General features: G+C 32.5%; 1 protein-coding gene across 5 annotated transcripts in view; it reads right to left on the bottom strand.

Annotated features, from left to right (window-relative positions):
- The window catches only part of LOC113382796 (protein kinase C, brain isozyme-like), a 116410-nt gene that overhangs the window by 27322 nt on the left and 76287 nt on the right, over positions 1 to 12801 (bottom strand). Inside the window, exons 1-2 of one of the 5 annotated variants that reach the window (XM_026621031.1) lie at positions 12076 to 12102; positions 5204 to 5286 (exon numbers count right to left, since the gene is read on the bottom strand). The exons of 3 other annotated variants lie outside the window; for them this stretch is intronic. The gene's annotated coding sequence lies outside the window, so the exon portion shown is untranslated. Of the gene's footprint in view, positions 1 to 5203; positions 5287 to 12075; positions 12103 to 12801 lie in introns of those variants that run through there. One more of the 5 variants, XM_026621032.1, reaches the window with a different exon arrangement.

Here is a 12801-nt window from a genome sequence, read left to right as displayed (position 1 = left end):
GCCAAAATATAACAATGGAACATAGTAATTTAGAACCAAGTCAAAATGTTATGGAAGATACCGCTATGAACGATGTCAACAGTGAATCATCAATTGATACTAGTGACCTTAACCAGGGCTGGACAACCGTTCAAAATAAAAAACGCTCACAGTCAGAAAATCCAAGTACCTCAATGGAACAACATACTTTAAAGGAATACTGGCTGAACCCAACTCCCACTAGCAACTACTTTGATGTTTTAGCAAGCACATCAACTCAAAAAGATGCCGACAAACAAACAACAAACACACCACCTATCTTTGTTCATGGCGTAAACGACATTAAACCTTTATTTGGTTTACTTGAGGCTCGCGTAAAAGGTCAGTACTCATACAAAATAGTAGGAAACGATCAAGTCAAAATTAATACCAAAGATGCTCACGTCTACAATATAGTTTTAAAGTTGCTACATGAAAAGGGCACACAATTACACTCCTATCAAGCAAAGTGTAAGCGAACATTTAAAGTAGTGGTGAAAAATTTGCACCATAGCACTGACATCAAAACACTTACAGAAGAAATTATTGCACTCGGTCACAAGGTGGTACGCATCTACACAATGAAACATAGAGTTACAAAAGCTCCACTTAATATTTTTGTAGTGGAACTTGAGCAAAGCAATAATAATAAAGATTTTTACTCCATCGAATACCTCTACAGAACAAAAGTTACTATAGAAGCTATGCGCCATAGAAGAGAAGTTCCGCAGTGTACAAGATGTCAAAATCTTGGACATACAAAAAATTACTGTTCACGCATCGCACGCTGCGTAAAATGTGCCAAAGAGCATCTAACAAAAGATTGCCCCTGGAAGGACCCAGTCAACGCCGGCGTTAAATGTGCTCTTTGTTCCGGTAATCACCCAGCCAGCTATAGAGGGTGCACCATTTATAAAGAAGAAAGACGACGCAGATTTCCTCCCCTGAGGCAAAGACAATCCGCTCAACCTAGTGACAATTCTCAACCTTTCGTCCGTCCAAACGTTTCCTTCTCTGATGCTACTTCTAGAAGCATAAACAGCAACAGAAACCACAGGGACAACCAAGGAGGACTATCGTCAGACAATCAACAGCAAACAATTACTCCAAGTAACCAACAAACAGACATGCAAGAACTAAAAGCTATGATGAAAACTCTCATGAACCAAATGAGCACTATGCTGAACATTATGACAAACCTTCTACCTTTGAGAAAATGATGGCCTTATACTACAAACTATGTATATGGAACGCCAACGGTCTTGCGCAGCACCACCAAGAAGTAAAACAATTTCTTCGTCATAACGATATTGACATAATGCTAATCAGTGAAACACATTTTACTAGCAAAAGCTACCTCAACATTCCACAATATACAACATACAGTACTAGACATCCGGACGACAAACCACATGGTGGAACAGCCATCATAATAAAGTCTAAAATCAAACATTCTCTGTTAGATCCACACTGCAATGAGTTTCTACAAGCCACGAACATTTCTATTGACTTTCCTCAAAATAGAATCACAGTTTCTGCCATTTACTGCCCCCCAAAACATAAAATATTTAAACAATACTTTGACACTTTTTTCAGTGCTCTAGGAAATAAGTTTATTGCTGGAGGTGACTATAATGCGAAACATCCATACTGGGGATCAAGACTCGCCAATCCTAGAGGACGTGAACTCTATAGCTCCATGCTCACTAACAATTTAATCCCGATCTCAACCGGTGAACCAACTTATTGGCCGAGCGACCCAAACAGAATTCCGGATCTGTTAGACTTCTACATAACCAAAGGAATAACAATCAGTAACATGAAACCACAAAATAGCCTAGATTTGAGCTCTGACCACTCTCCTGTTATACTAACCATTTTTTGTAAACAACCACCGATTATCATAAAACCTTACCTGACCAACAAATTCACGGACTGGAACAAATTTAGAGAACTGCTCGATACCAACTTAAATTGTAATATGTTATTAAAGTCAGAAAACGATATAAATAATGCGGTAAATCATCTCACCGAAACACTACATCATTCGGCACTAAATAGCACTCCTTCAATTACAACCAGTAATGTTCTCAACTATCCTCTGTACATCAAACAACATATTGCGATTAAAAGAAGACTCCGAAAAATATGGCAAACATCAAGATCTCCTCAAGATAAAACAAGATTGAACAGCGCCTGTAAAGAAGTAAAAAGATTACTGAAAGAATACAACAACAACGTACTTGAAAAAAGAATCAAAGACCTGACGGCTACTAAGGACACGAATTACTCCATATGGAAAGCTACTAAACATTTTAAACAACCTATACTCCCGGTAATCCCTATTAGAAAAAATGATAACTCCTGGGCAAAAAGTCATCAAGAAAAGGTCGATTTATTTGCAGATTTCTTCGAAAACGTATTTCAACCATTTCCGCAAAACTACTCCCAGGAGGAGCAAACCACTGAAGAAATACAGTTTGAAAACTCTTCCAACCAAGAGTGTACTCAAATTCGCTTCCTGGCATCAGAAGTCAAACATGAAATTTCAGTCTCAAGATCAGGTAAATCTCCTGGCCATGATCTTATATCAATCCAAATCCTGAAACAGCTCCCACCAAAAACTCTGAGGTACATAACAATTCTGTTCAACTCTCTCCTAAGATTAAAAGTGTTTCCTAAGGCGTGGAAAATAGCGAAAGTAATTCTAATTCCCAAAACAGATAAGGATCCTTGTCTCCTAAAGTCATACCGACCAATAAGTTTACTTTCAACCCTCTCTAAGATATTTGAGAAACTCTTGCTCAAAAAAGTTCTAACAATACTCCATGACAAATCCATAATTCCGGACTATCAATTTGGTTTTAGAAAGCTACATTCCACCATTGAACAAACACACAGAATTGTTGAACAGATAAATGCTACAATACATGAAAAGAGGTACTGCTCAGCCTGCTTTCTTGACATTTCCCAAGCCTTTGACAAGGTTTGGCATGCCGGACTACTTCATAAATTAAAGAATATTCTACCTGAACAACTATTCTCAATATTAAAATCCTATCTTACTGAGAGGAAATTTTACATTAGTCTGGCAAACCAAATCTCATCCCTCAGAAACATTAACTCTGGCGTTCCCCAAGGTAGCGTGCTAGGTCCTGTTTTATTCCTCATATTTACCTACGACATGCCAACTTCCCCAGACACTGAAATTGCTACGTTTGCTGACGACATATGCATCCTATCCAAGCATGAAGACCCTAAAATAGCATCCGAACTTCTGCAGCGTCACATTCTAATGATTGAAACTTGGCACAAAATCTGGAGATTAAGAATCAACAACCAAAAATCAGTCCACATCACTTTCACACTGAGGAAAGATACTTGCCCACCGATATTTATTAATGGAGAACAGATACCACAAGCAGTTGCCGTTAAATACCTGGGTATATATCTGGATAGGAAACTTAACTGGAAAACACACATTCAGAAGAAAAGAAAACAACTAGAAGAAAAATTCAGGAGCCTTTATTGGCTACTAGGAAGAAAATCTCAACTATCGACATACAATAAACTATTGATCTACAAAGTTATCCTAAAACCCATATGGACCTACGGAATTGCACTTTGGGGGACAGCATTTAAGAGCAATACAAAAATTATTCAAAAGTTTCAAAATAAGATACTAAGGATCATCCTGAACGCCCCAAAATATGTACCGGTATGGCTGCTCCACCAGGACACGGGCCTGCACACGGTAGAAGAAGAAATCGCAAGATACGCCATCAAACACAGTCATCGACTGGAGAACCATCCCAACGGGCTCGCCAAGGCACTCATCTCAGCAAACTACACCAAAAGATTAAAAAGGAAAACGCCTTTGGACCTAACTGGCATTCCAAGTCATTCTAGATCATAATCTTTTCTTAAATTAGGAGAGATTGCAACTGTGCACTCTCTCAAGCATTCAATAGTTTATTTTTGCAGACAGCTTTTTGTTACTTGTGATTCACAAAATTTACCTAATGTCCATTGGACAGATGTAAATTATATCCAAAATAAAAAAAAAAAAAAAAAATTATTTCAAAAATTTCGGCGTACAATTCTACGTCGTCTACAGTGGATATAATTTTTTTAAAACTTATTGGTCTAAGTCCGAGTTAGCCTTACATAAGTATTGAAAACTCTGTATTTATTGAAAATTATTGTAAATGTTCTTATTACTGGCAGTTATAGAGTTTCGTGCAAAATTTTGTAACTATCACATTTTTGTACTTGTACGATAAATTTAAGTCATTATCTACTGATGATGACGTAGAATTGTATGTAGAAAAGTTAAGAATAATAAATATGTTTTAAAATTTTCACAATTCTCTTTTCTACTTGTTATGATGCCCTTTAAGTGTAAAAATTTATTTGTAGATTTTGATTAATGGACCGATTCTGCATAACAGACCAATATTATGGCAAGGCTATATTATGAAGAACTTTCTATACTAAATATTGACAAAAGCCATGTGGTTGCTTTGCAGTCAGGTGATTTTCTCAGGTTATCAGATAAAAACATAACCTAGAAACCGCACATATGACAAAAAACGATCTTAGATAACAGGGTCTTTCTGATACAGCTTCATAACATACGAGTGACGTTGTAGTTTATGTGTAAAACGCCTAAATGCACAGCAAATACGTGAGATTTTGACAGTATTCAGTATGATTCAGTTGCATAATGTACGGAAGCTGGAGCGTAACATGGCCTTGCCATAACATCTTTCTGTTATGCGGCAGAATCAGTCCCTAAATTTGGCAGTTACTATTATATACTATAAGTTTCGTAATTAATTTTAATTCTTCAGTAGTAATTTTTCATATGTTTTTGTAAGCCCTAACTATGTTTCCAACTATCATGAACTCATTTATTTTAGGACTTAATATCAGAAACGTCTTTTTTACAAGTATCCTGTAAACTATCACACATTACCATAACAATACTTCATACTATACTTAATTTCTATGAAAAAAGACTTATTAGTATCGCTCGAATCTTACGAATAAGAAAGCTCACGGTCTAGCAATTAACTAGATGTGAAACTATCATCTGCCTATTTGAGTTATTTAGTCATATTCATTATAAGGTACTTTACTATATAGTAATTTATTATAAAGTAGATTAATTTATAAAACTTACATCGCTATCTGCTCCTTTGTCTGCGCCAGGGCACGTGAATGTAACGTATTCGTGACATCGTTTGTGAACGACGAAACTGCATACTGAAAATAAAATATACATAAATATTACAATCACATATAGTTCACTTGACTTTGCTTCTTTAAATAAAATTACTATCAATGCCAGAAGCTGTATAAAAGTCAACAAGAACATACATATTGCCGTATTAAAGGTATATCAAATTACTATATAAATTATCTTATAAATCTTAAATAAATTATCCTTATCATTATATTATTTTTTAGTTAGTTATTTATTTCTTTTACTATTAACTATATATGTAGTTAATAAAATTGTAAATTGCCTTCTTAAAAAAATAAGCTATCAGGCCCAGGATTATTTATTTTTAATACTATTTTTTTTATGATTTTAGATGAATCTCTAAGCACTTATGATTGTCACCGAAAGGGTGTTATTTTGAAACTGGATCAACGCAGATAGTTAAACTTTGGAAGTTTTTTTTAAATTTTGGTAACTTCAAGTCAAAACATTGTATAATAATGCCATATTACTATTTTTATAAAAAAATTACTGAAAATTTTCATTTTTTCATGTCTCTGAGAACCCGCTCTGAGTACACTTAGATTTATTAGATGTAATTAGAATTTGCATGTTTCTTATATCTAATCTATACTATTTAATGCATTCTGCTAGATATATCCAACGACTACAAATATAAACATCAATTTAACACAAATTGAAACTGTTATCATAATTTCCTTTACAGTTGAGGATATACAGTACAACAATCAAAACAAATCTAAAATTTTCATTATAACAGTCAAAGTTCGGACTCCATCATGTATTAGTTGTCAAAGATATGGAATTTGGATCAGAGGCACCGTGTTCGATGCCTGCCTCGAGCAGCCTGATATCAAGCTGTGTGTAGTGACATAAATTTTCACTATGAAATGTATTGTAGCTGTAGACTTTATTAAACACTGATTTGTTTTGTATTTGTATATATTTGTTGCAGTTCTTATTACAATCACTGATTTGTTACTAAGTTATAATGAAAGAAGATATATTTATTTATTATTTATTAAACATGCTGTTGCGTGAACTTATTTACTTTTAGGAGTGAAAAATTAGTCCCATCAAACTCTCCGCTACTTCCTCTACCAGAGGTAGCAAACATCCCGTGTAAAAGCTCATTGCCATGAAGATTGTCGCTTCATGGCCAATATAATAACATGAAAATACGTCCGAGCATGTATATCGCATTATGTGAGTGAAAATCACATAATGCGATATTTTATAATTTTCCTCCTGAATTTAAAAATTGCCCTTCTGTGGCAACCCACGATAAGAATGACTACAATAAAGTTTCATAAAAATCGTCAAAAGAACCTAAAACTAATCAGCCCGATTATTCTTTTTGCTTTTTTTCAAATAGTCTCAGAATTCTATGAGAATACGTTGACAAAGAAGTTTCTACTTATTAGGTAATTCTAAAGAAACAAATCGGCCGATAGTCTAGCAAAAATCAGCGTGAGACCTTATAGAGATTCATCGAATGCTTTTATTGATTGAAATCGATGCAGTCGTTTTGGAGAAAACGTCAACGAAAGGTGAACTTCATCAAACTTGTAATTTTGGTGTCAAATTGGTCAGGTCAGAATAAGTTGGATTGTCGAAAAAACGTGAACTTTACTTTAGGAAAGTTATTAAATATATAGTATGCATAAATATTATTCAAGATTACTTATAGAAGTAACCTGCATTACGATGAATAAGTAAATCCAATGCAAAATATGACGAGCAGAATCAGTGAAGTGGCAACACTTTATGGAATGGATATCAACATTATGTGATGAGAATGTCGAAAACAGACGTGCTTCTGAAGCAGGAATTGGAAGATGCAGATCACTTCAAGAACGTGGGAAACTCATAGTATGTACAAACAATGATCTGGTCAACAATAGCAAGCTTCAAAGAAGCTTTCACAAACGCTTCTGACAAGTAAACTGATTCTTGCCATGCGACGCAAATGATGGACTGGGTGGATGAATCACAAAAACTACTTAAAATACTAAGTTTCGAAATGTTGCGCTTAAAGATAGAATAAATTGGCAAGGTAATAAATAAAGAGGAACAACAAAAAATGGAGAGAAAATCATCTACTAGATATTATTATAAGAAGGAATGGAAACTGGTTCTGACCATAAGCATTACACTACATGAACTGCTAGTCTTCATATGTTTTTCGTTGTATATAGTATATGGGTATGTGATGTCACATGTCTGAGCGATCATTGCCGACGACAATCGCGGAGTCTTTTGATTGATCAAATGTTATAGGTCATATGTTACGTGCCTTATATAGACCTTACGATATCTATCTGATTTTAAGAGGTGGATTCGATTTTAGGTACATTTATTTCACAGAGAAAATATTTATCATTTAATATCATTTCTTATAAAATTATCAGTCCACACAATTCACATTATATTATTAAAATGAAACATATGACATATGGCATTTAATCAATCGGGAGAGCCCGCGATTGTCGTCGACTACGTTCACTCAGACAAGTGACGTCTCATATTGAGCACTTATTTTGCGCTCGACTAGCAGACCATGTAATATAAGATCTATGGTTCGAACCCATATTGGAAAAATAGTTCAGAATGAATAAAATAATTAATGAGATCGACCGCCTGGCATATATTAAGGGACCAATTTTCAAACATGCAAAATTTGTTGAAAATAGCCCATGATTAAAGGTCGAGCTTTTTAATCTACTGCCACAGATAATTCAGTTTGTCAATTCCGCAGTACCTTTGTCAAAGTTTTAAAATCCCGAAGTTTCTACGATGTTTCTAAATAAGCCAATAATTCGACAGGGTCAGTTTTTTCTTCATTTTTATAGGCACATTATACACAGGTCCACATAATAAAAAAAGATGTCTGTATTGGGTGTGCGACATATGTTTTCCAATTTAGTTTTACCGCTGATCTCGAATTTAAAGTCAAAATTGGGAGTTGAATGGTAAAAAAAAAAATTAAAAACGACAAAATCTCAAATCTAGTATTTCTTCCGCATGATACTCAAACCAAAGGCCCTTTCTACCTTAAATGGCTATTTTCAGTAAGCAGTAAAAAGGTAGACAGAATGACAGGTAAACAGGTAGAAATGTGAAAAAGAAGTCAGCTAAGTTAACTGACAGAATGAGGCACAGTTAGTCAAATAGACTTGTAGACGAATAAATGAGTAGACAGGTAAGTTTGAGAATAATGCATATGCAATCAATTAGAAAGTTAACAAATTTTTAATAACGATATTTAAAAGTAAAGGGAAACAGATGTATAACCAGGCATCATCTTGATTTTTACGAAGTCGCTATCGGAAAATAAATGGCCATGTTTGAAAATTCACAACAAAAGTATTTTCTTTTGTTGTTAGTTTTTTTGGTTCTGGGTATTGTAATTTCGTTATGAGATTTATTGTTAATTTTGAGTTGGATTCAATAGTTTTTTTCTATAACCTCCATAAAAGCACACACGTGGAAAAAGTAAAAAGGACCAACTAAACCTTTACCCTGGCAAGGGTGTAAATGATAAAAAATAGTAAAAAAAAGTTTATTAAGTTTAAAAAAAACTATTTTACAAGAGATAAGTAAAATAAATAGTTATTCTAACTTTGCTGATAAATATTTCTAATAAAATATCAGATCAAAATTATAGTGTTATCACTGTAAAAAATGTACTGAGATAATTTATATTTTCCATTGGTTGAATAATGTAGCTATTATTTCATAAAATAAATTTCTTTAAATTTGAGAATGAGACATTGAACCTGTTTGGACCCTATCAGTCCCATTTTACCCCGCCTATAGGATAGGACCAAGTGGCAAATTATTGAAAACAGAAAAAAAAACGCTTTTCTGATAAATTAGCTGGGAGTTTTACTGAACATAGATATATACTTGTTTGATTGATTCATGTAATTTTTCCTGGTATAGTTGGTTTGGTTTCTCAAATAATATACAATTGCTCAAAGTCAAATTGGTCCTTTATACCCCGCCCTGCCCTATTGATTAATAACTTTCAGTGCTCTAAAGCGCTATGCATTTCACAAATTATCGCTAAATATAATATCATTGACACAAACGTGCCAAGGTTCATTTAATTAAGCTTCCTTTGGAAAGAAAACTTAGAAAATCTACTGTAATCTCATTAAAGGAGCTTTACACCTCATTAAAATCAGTAAGGTTTCTGTTATAAATAAAAAATTTCCGCACGCTTTGACCAACTTCCTATCGTTTACAGTTCACATAGTTTTCTTTTGAAAATATAGAAACATTATTTTACTTCCATAATTATTTTCATTTTGAATAATAATATTTTTCTACTGAATTTTATATCGTATTATCTGAGAGCTTTGCATATAGTTTGCAATAAATATTATCGATATAGAAACATATCAAGATAGAGAGAGATTCATAGATTTATGTAATAATATGCCTATATTAATTAACTTCGCAAAGGAGTTTATGTTTTCATAAAAAAAACGATTTGACAATTTAATATTTTCTTGACGGTTCAAGCCATTCCGAATCGAATGAGACCAAATATGGAAAAAGTGTGTGTGTGTGTGTGTGTGAACAGATTTTTGACCTTTTGTCAACGTTTGCTAAAAAACGGCTTAACTGATTTCAAAAATTCAATTTTGCACGACGATCAGCCAAGCCGTTTCTTTGTAAAAAGCAGAAAAGTGAAAAAAATCGTCTATGATTTAGCCCGCAATGCTGAATCGATTTAAAAATTCAAAAACCGTCAGAAAGATATTGGTTGCGAATCACAACCACAACTTATTGTAATTGACTGTTGAAAATTTTCTTTTCGACGATTTTCATGAAATTGTTTTTGGCGATAGATATCATGGTCTTCTAGTTCATACTAAAATATCACGGCCCTACGATAAGTCATTTAATATTAAAAATTCATCAAAGTTTGAATAGATGGATAGCGTTTTTTTTAAATTAGATCTTCCATCGACATTTTTTCAAAAACCTTTGTATGGAAGTGTAGTCTACATACGACATAAAGTGTGCTGAACTTTGATTCAATAATTATCACTCTGAATTAAATAATTGAGAATTCTAATTTGTTTATTATTCTTCAGATGTGTGCTTTTTAAATTTTGAATACATTTTTAACTTCCCGTAGGGCAAGTTATAGTAATCGCAAAAAAATCGAAAATGAAAATTTTTATATATCTTTACGTTTCAAAGGTTTCTGAACATTTTGGCATACCTTAGAAAAAATGGATGTATGTGTGTGTGTGTGTGTGTGTGTGTGTATGTATGTATGTATGTGCGTGTGTGTGTATGTGCGGATACAAATTTTCGTCGACGATTTCGGGAACACGGATCAACCGATTTGAATAATTCAAAAAACATTCGATTCGTATTGATAAGGAGACGTGCTGATTAGTTTTTGGCGAAGGCAGGTCCAGCCGTTCCGAAGATACGGGGCAAAAAATGCCTAAAACGGTAACTCAGTTTTTAAGAGAACGGAGCATCCGATTTGAATAATTCAAAAAACATTTCACTTGTATTGACAAGATGAAGAATCGATAAAATTTTCATGAAGGTAGGTCTAGCGGTTTCGGAGATATGGAGGAAAAAGTAAAAAAATGAGCCATTTGGCGGTCAAAAATGATCATTAGACATATGCACATCAAATTATCAGATATTTTATAGAGATTTTAACAATAAGTATACATTTTGTTAACATTCCTATGGGTTCCGTACCAATGCTTATGCGTTAGAGAGCGACGCGGCGCTTACGCGCTTTATATTTTGACCCTATGCAGTTAAAGCAGTACGATTGCTTTGAAAAAAAGTTCAGATCTTTCACAATATGTCAAAATAAAGAAAAAAAAATTTTATTATTTTTTTTTTTTTAAAAAAAATTTAAAAAAAAGTAATTTTTTGTCCAATCTATAGTTTCTCAAAAATCTTATTTTTTCAAAGTAAATTTTTTTCAAAAATGTTAAACGTTTTTAAAAAAATAATAATTTTTGGTACGGGAAGTTCCAGCAATTTGCCTTAAGGCACGATGCCTTAATTGCCTTAAGACAGAATTCCACTTACAGCTAGTTATTGATAATGATTGAAAAATCGTAAAACTTTCTTTATAATATATACTTGGTCGGCTTGATGGTTTGTACAGCAGAGTCTTTTAGCAAACACTACTACTAGAAATTGAAACCATTCGGTTCTTAACACCAAAAAGTTGTAGAAAAATGCATTTTTAAGTTTTCAAAAAACGTAACGCTCAAATTTTTCAGAGTAATATGAAATAAATATTATACAATTCAATAAAATATATTGAAGAAAGAATGGCATAAATAATTGACCTTCTGTTTAAAGACAGTTGACACGTCTTATCGTACTTTGTTGTAACGATAAAATGAATGCATTCACAAAAAAAGCTCTTATGTACATATATGTGCATAATTTTTTAACTATAGATTAGGAAAGTAAACTAGTGGTACATGGCAATTTAAATTTTAAAAATCCGAATTACTTTCAATATTCAAAAAAAAAATATAGAAAAATAATTTTGAAATGTTTTTTTTTCTTTCCCCAAAAACAATCGATTCGTATAAGCATAAAATTTTCTGAATCATTCAAATTGGGTGCTTAAGTTCTCTCAAAAACTGCAATTTTTTTTTGCATATTGTTAATAAGTTAAAGATTTAAATTTGAATCATTGCATCAAATTACCATATCATTTTCGTGTATATTCAAATAAGAACTAATTGAAAGGCACAATATTATTTTATAATTTAAAATAATATGAATTGTAAATTGCTTACCTTGACATTGAAAACCCTGCTTTCCAAAACCCCTGTAAAAGAAAAGAAAATATTTAATGTCATCATATTAATATTGTCAAAGATATTATAATTTTTTAAAAGATATATGAATTTGATCCATGTAATAAATATTATGTATTTAAAAGCCTAAAGATGGAGCGTAACTTGTTCCGAAACGTCGACAAAATCTTATCTTCAAAAGATATTTTCCTTCTTTAAATTTTACACACATTTATGTTGTATATATATATATATATATATATATATATATATATATATATACATATATACATATATACAAATCGATATCATAATGATTTTGGTATCGGATGTATTATAAATAATTCATAAGAAATGTTTTGCCAGCTATAATATATATTCTATTTTTATTTATTTAATAGTATTTAACACATTGAATATTTCTACTGATCTATTTCCATACGTTTCGAAGTCTGCTTTCCTCATCATCAGTGATATTCAAATAATAATAGCAAACAAATATATATTCTCATTGTTTTTTTCTCACATCAATTACGCATTCACATTGAAGATAAAAATTCCATTCCAAGTAAATTATTTCTGTCAAAATTCTGAATTTTGTACAATAATTTGAAACCTTTGAACAATTTTTAGTCGTATGTAAATTTGAAAGTAACAAAATATAGAAGTATTGAATTACTAGTAGACAATTTACTTTATGCAATATCATAGTATAATATTTCTATA

This window comes from Ctenocephalides felis, unplaced genomic scaffold (genome assembly GCF_003426905.1).
Source record: "Ctenocephalides felis isolate EL2017-DRISC unplaced genomic scaffold, ASM342690v1 CF-g0.4_SCAFFOLD_03570, whole genome shotgun sequence".
NCBI lineage: Eukaryota > Metazoa > Arthropoda > Insecta > Siphonaptera > Pulicidae > Ctenocephalides > Ctenocephalides felis.
The sequence above is the reverse complement of the archived record's forward strand: the minus strand, read 5'-3'. Positions and strand labels throughout refer to the sequence as shown.